A 6,982-nucleotide genomic window follows, 5' to 3' on the forward strand; every position below is an offset into this window, starting at 1 on the left:
CAGTATATTTGCAATGTGGATGTGGAGGACATATAAAAAGAGAGACTGTCCATAGATGGAAACCCAGTTTTGTGGTTGGGCCAAGACCCCCAGGTAGGGAAGAGAAAAGAAAGTAACTACTGTCTCGGTAACAATACGGAAGAAGCACCAAAGGAGTCTAGTGAAGACCACTTCCTCCTGTTCACTAATCAGGCAGCAGTTATTGTAACCCCACTGGATACTTCCTGTTGCAGGGGTTAAAAATCAAATGTGCACATGGGGACAAGAAATTCTGTCCTATGGCAGAGGTGCATCTGGAAGTCAAGGGAAAGCTTCAGTGGTAACATGAAGAGGTAGTGGAAGGATTGCAAACCTCAACTAAATGAACTAAAACAAATTGCCACTTGTGTACTTATTCAGACCTAAGTGGAACTACTCAAACCTCTTAAGTCTGCAAAATTACACTGGTAGTACTGAGCACAAGTTTTCTTGCTAGATTTCCAGTATTTTCCATTTCTACTCAAGATGGAAATACTGCAAAACAGCCTCTAAGAATACTATTTACAGGAGAGTTTTTATTCTCTCTCTCAGGTACTTATTTAGACCCAGCTACATAGTAGTAGTAGTAGTATTTAAGCACCTCACAATCTTTAACGTATCTATCCTTAAAACAACCCTGTGAAGGACAAAGGCGCTATTATCCCCATTTTACAGATGCGGAACTGAGGGATAGAGAGAATAAGTGACTTGTCTGCAGTCACACAGGAAGTCTGTGGTGAAGCAGGGCACTGAACTCAGCTCTTTTGAGACCCAGGTGAGCATCCTAACCAATTGCCATTCTTCCTCGTCTTCCTTATTGTATCTGACCAAGTTGGCCAATCCCTTTTGGACAGGGAAAGGAAGTTGAATTGGAAGAGTTAATAGGAATGCATGTCTGGAAAAACAGAGGTAACATGCCGGTTGAATGGAGCACGTGTGTAAGTATATAAAGTGTCAAATGTCAAATTGGGTAGGGCATATGCCTGGTGATGGTGCTAAGAATGGCTTTGGTATTTGGTGTTAGGGAACTTATTGTTGGGGGCTGAGATGTTTGCCAAGTGGTAGAGGAAGGATTTGGCAGTGGGAGTGGAGGTAGACTGGCCCATTTGTTTGGTGGACAGCCAGAGGTATAAGCAACTATGGGTTAAGTACACTCACCATCAAAAAATATTATTCTTTCTCTTTAAAACTAGGCCTGTAAGAAAATTGCAAACTTCTGTGACAGTTGTTGCCTCACACTTTTGCCCTTAGTACATCTTGCCGAAAGGACATTTCATGAATGTTTGACAGTTACTGCTTTGTCTTCCCTGTAGCTCATGATGTACTTTCTGTTAGTCCACAGTTTATTTGCTGAGATCACAAAGGTTTCTGTCCTTGCAGAAGAACATTTTGTAACCCGTTATTCTGCACCACACAGCACCCAGAAATGGGGGTGCATTTACGGGATAAAAAGAGAAGATTACCTAATATACATAGAAGGGTATACAGAAAAACACCTTTTTTACTCTAAAAAGATTTTTTAACACTATATTAAAATGTTATGCTTATACTTGATGCTTTGTCACTGTCCCCTGTGAAGCACTACTCATCTGCATATAGTTACTCTTTTCCTTTTTTTTTAGTATGAAAAACAGTTCTGTAATCTGTTTAAAAGTTTACAAAAAGCTGTGGAGTGTGAATGCCATTGCAACCCAATGTACACAATTTTTCATTTAATTATTTATGGCTCATTTTAGCAGATTTTGTGATTATGTTGATCATTTAAGATTTGCAATTCATTTATGAAAATGTAGGACTATATTTGTTGGTATGTCCTGAATGACCATTTTACCTGCTTGCCTTTGCAATTTTTTTTCTATTTATCAACTTCACTATTAAATGTTGGACACATGTACAAATAAATATATAAATCAAGAAAGCTCTCTATCTAATGATAATTTTTGAAGAATAGGGCTTGCAATCCATTTTTCAGTGTGTCCTAGGTACTAAGAGAAAAAGCTGAATGGATTAACAGCGAAAGTAGCAAAGCTGACATGGGTAGCTTCATTTCAGGACTCCAGCAAAATATAGTTCCATATTCCAGTCCCAAGCAAACTTTTGCTCTGACTGCTGCTTCTCACTTCTCCCGATCTCTCAACTCCACTGCAAACACACAAACTCCTTAATCAAACATGAGTTCACTTGTCACTCAAAAGTACATTATAACTAGCCCAGCCAGGTGTCAGTCAAAAGCATACTAGAGCTGGAGGGGGCCAACACTCGGGGGCAATGCAGGTGTGTCCTTTCACCCATCTACAGCTGTTTTGCACGATAAGAGGAAAACCATTTGAATAACTTTTCTTTTCAAGCAGAAGACATTGGACCAGATTCTTGGCACCTTTGCTCTAGCAATGCAAAAAGGCCATGAAGTTGGATTAATTATTACACTGATCATTCCCTCAACCTGGAGACAATCACTAGGTAGTGTAGGGCTATACTATCTCTACACCAACCACCCTAAGCACCCAGTGCAGGGGGAATGGACAGCTGAAATGGCCTCAAGGCTGCTCTAACTATCGGCAAACTAGGCAGCTTCCTAGAGCAGCAGATTTGCCTGGCTGTATGTCAGGTCGCAATATCACCCTCTTAAATTTGGCCCAGCCATCCGTCTCCCTCCCCCTTTACCATGATGGAGGGCTGGCCACGTCAAACCTGTGTGAGTGCCGGTGTGAACCATCAGAAGGCTAAGGCAATGCCAACCCTCCCCCCTGCCAAATTGAGAACTTCTGTTCTAGGCGTTTGGAGGGGGATGGCATTCTCAAGCTTTGCCTAGGGTGGCAGATTGTCTTGAGCTGACTTTGGCTTTTAAATTGTGTCTTTCAGTCCTTATTGCTCTCATTGTTGGGGAAGCACAAAAACAGCCACCTTTGCCTCCGCTCCCAGCCCTGTACCAAGCACAACTCAGCCAGGACACTGGATCCAGACTGTTAGCTGCTAGTGGTCTCCCAAGGGGATCTGCTTCTGAACCTTCTCACAGAGATACAGGGAAAAGCTATTTTTTCCATATCTTCACCACAACAATAACCTGCCATACTGCACCCCGTTATTTTTGCAGTGTGTGTAGACTGCGTATAGGAGCTAACTGATTTTGCTGAGCAAACACACAGATATTAGGAAGTTGCTATACAGAAAACAAATAAGGCTGAGCCCCAGTCTGAAGCTCTGGATCCCAAACTCACAAGGGTTCATTAATTCATTAGACACAATTTTGTGCCACCTTGTGGTAAATAGAGGTTATTGCAACATTTCAGAGTTACACCACATTTCTCTTGTATTCCCTATGCCTTAAGGGGCTCAGCCTCAAAGCATGTTCTGACTCCTGTTAAATGACTTCTTAAATTTAGGAACCAATAAAGATTTGCACAACTTTAGCTCTTACGTACTTTCTATATCAGTGAGATAGGCAAATGTTAGGAAGCAAGCATGAGCAAAAATCAACGGAAAGGTAAGAAAGTACCTTCCTCATACAAAAAGCATAGTGCTTTTATCATAATAGCTAAGGCTGAAGATTTAGCATACAGGGACCAGAGATATGTCAGTTCTACTAGATAAAAGTATTGGAATATTACAAGCTGCAAATCCCAAAACCACAGGCTTCCTTGCTAGATTTTTACTACTCATTTCCGGTCAGGCTAGAAATACAGCAGAAGGGCCTCTCTCACAGTTTTTTAGGCATTTCCTCTCAATTCTGGAGAATACTTAGATATTATAACTTCAAACATGAAATCACAACAAGCTCATTTGAACATGAAGTTTAAAGGGAGGTTTAAAAACTGACTCTGCAAGTGACTCTGTCACTCAAAGGGAGGAGGTGGGAGAATTTCAAATACAGGGAGCAGCACAAATAAGAGGTTGGGTCTCTCCCTCACTGAAGGTGGAAGAGGGGAGAGGAGAAAGTGAGCATTGTAGCTGGATGTAAGTTCAGTGCAGTAGTGCAGAGTGAGCCCATAGGGAGCTCTGAACACCAGGCAGGAAGATTAACTGTCCATTTTAATATCTTGTTAGCATTTGTTTCTGCTAGTAATAATTTAGTTTCACATTCAGAAAAACAGAAACTATATTAAAAATGTTTACTATGTTGTCTTGCAGCCTGGAGTGAATTTTAATAACTAAGCACTAAACTACTGAAAATAAAGGGTTATAATAGAAACGATGATACAAAACTTTAATTATAATATTGCAGTGATATAAGCAAAATATTGTACCTTATCATATAATAAGCAAAGGTTGAGTATTCCTTGGACAGCTGCAAATATGGTGTGATGGATGGAACATTCCATACTGTTTGCATGCTCTTTTTCCAGAATTAGTTACAACAAATCCCACCGGGTTAGCGAGTAGGGAGAAAAAAATGTATTTACAAGAGAACAGCGATGTTAGAGACTAGTTGTTGCAGATCTACCAAGCAGTGCAAGATACCAAGATATCACAGGCCAAAACCAAAAAAGCCCCCAAAAAACCACTCCATTACTGCTAATTGTGTTGACTAGTGGGTAGTGAGGAGTAACATCTTTATGGGTGACATAGAGCTAGCTCTAACTGTAGGGGACCAAGGACTAGGCCTTCCCATGTAGCAGAATATATTTTCCCTACATAATTATTTGATTCATTCTGCAAATTATGAGGTATCACCCAAAAAGTGTAAGCCATGTTCCAAAACACAGAAAAATTCCCTCCCTGCTATGAATAATGTACAATCTAAAGCTCAAGGGAATGGGATCACTCTATACAGCATTTTGTGTGTGTGTGTGTATGCTCCTGTGTAACAAATAATAATTAGAGCTGGTTGAAAAATGCAAAAGTAGTCTTATAAAAACAAACAAAAAAAATCACAATTGCTTTTCACTGGAAATGTTGAAAATTTTCAAAAAAACAAAAACTGGTTTGGTTTTGGTGATTTTTCTCTCCATTTTTGAAATCTAAAACATCAAAAATGTTAGCTATCAAAAAAAAAATTCATTTACCAACCCCCCCCCCCCCACTGCCACCTTTCTATAAGGTTTTTGATTTGAAAATATTTGAACACATAAAGCAGCACAAATGCAAAAAAGCCCAAATTATCTATAATTCAGTGTTCATGAAAATTTTCATTTCAAGAAAAGGCCAATTTTTAGATGAAAATGACTTTGTTATGAAAAATGTTGACTAGCCTTAATACTATTATGGACAATTTGTAACCAGCTACCTAGCCATTACTGGTTGACTGATTTCTACATGGTGCCCATGACTAAAAACTTGCCTGTTGCTTAGATATCCAAACAACCTTTCTTCAATATCTGAAACATTTTATGTAATACATAGAGTAATGTACATAAGTATAGCAAAGGAGAAATGCTCAGGTATCCATATTCTTTTTTTCCTGAGTCCAAATTGATAATTTTTTAAAAGGTGGTTCATTTAGGTATATGGGTGGGTGCTGTGCATGCATTATATCATTTTTACTAAAGGGGAAGTGGTAGCAAACCCTAAATGGAAGATATTTTTACAAGGGAAAATATTAAGTATGTCCAACTTTATTTTTTATTTAAAGGTGGGATAGTTTAAATATATTATACACACACATGCAATAGCATTGAAGAGGCCAGTTTTCACATTTTTGCATATTTATGGTATAACACTGCCCTTGAGCCTTGAGTCCAGCTGGGACAGATGGTCTTCATGTAGGACAAAATGGGGCCTGGGAAAAGGTAGATGCCTACACTCCTAGGGAAAAGTCCAGCCTCTGATTCAAGTTAGGGCAGCCTTGGGACTACTGTAATTTACAGCTACATATAAATGTCCCCCATGCTGACTGCTGGAGAGCAGAGTGCAGAACATCCTGTCCATGTTCCCTCCCTGACACTGCCTCTTCACTAGAGCACACCTCCTATAGTGAATATCTGCCTCACTATATTTTAAATAAATTGAAAAATATTTTAACTATTTTATGTATTATTGTATTTTATTATTTATATTACTGTCGCACTTAGGAACTCTAGTCATGGGATCCAAAATCTGGCAAATTGTATTATAATTATGTATGTATTACTAAATTCACAACAAATGTGTAAAATACTGCATCTGATGAAGCATGATATATATATGTATATAATAAAAAAATAACATATCACTTATTTTAAAATATCTTCATCCACTGGGCTAGCCTTAGTATTTTAATCTTTTTGGCAATGTGCTAAGAACTATAGCTCAGAAGATCTGGAAATTGTCTACAATATAAAAGTCACAGGTGTTAATACAGTCAGTGTAATATAGGTAGCTATTAAATTTGGAAAGAAGCTTGCTTGATAAGCAAACTAATATAATTTTATAGGCTGAGTTTATACAGGAACAGTTGCAGTTGAGATGCGTGCTGCCTGTTTTCTGCTGTCCTAATTATTTTATCTCTTCCTCAGTATGGTTCCCTCTAGTGATTCTTGTAAGGAAACCGGCTACCTGATCCTTTAATCCCGCTAACATTTTACAAAAGAAGATCCAAATTAGTTTTGCTTACACCAGATGCTTTATGTGCAACTGGGCATTGTACAATGGTGGTTGAAATATGAAACAGGTAAATTCAATGATCTCCTTTGGAAGAATTTCCTACCTGGGGGAACTAATGTGAAATAAGAGTTTGCATACTTGCTGCCACCCAGTAGCCCTGCTCCCCCCCACTAATGCAAACTAGTGAACCTGGAAGCTGGTTGCCCTATATCCCTAGTGTCAGATTTAGTAATAAGCACTGCAATGAGTGTTGGAGAGAAGACTAGCAAAAACAGGTCTAGCAGACAATGTTACAGTAGACATGACTGTTACGAGTGTATCTCATTATGCCTGCAAGTTTGAGAATGGTGTGACAGGGAAGAAGTTAATACTTTAACATTAAACACAGAGGGTGCTTAGTCTAGTTGTTAGAAGAGAGCACTCGGCACTATGGGTCCTACTATGC

The sequence above is a fragment of the Chelonia mydas genome, chromosome 2, assembly GCF_015237465.2.
Source record: "Chelonia mydas isolate rCheMyd1 chromosome 2, rCheMyd1.pri.v2, whole genome shotgun sequence".
Lineage (NCBI taxonomy): Eukaryota > Metazoa > Chordata > Testudines > Cheloniidae > Chelonia > Chelonia mydas.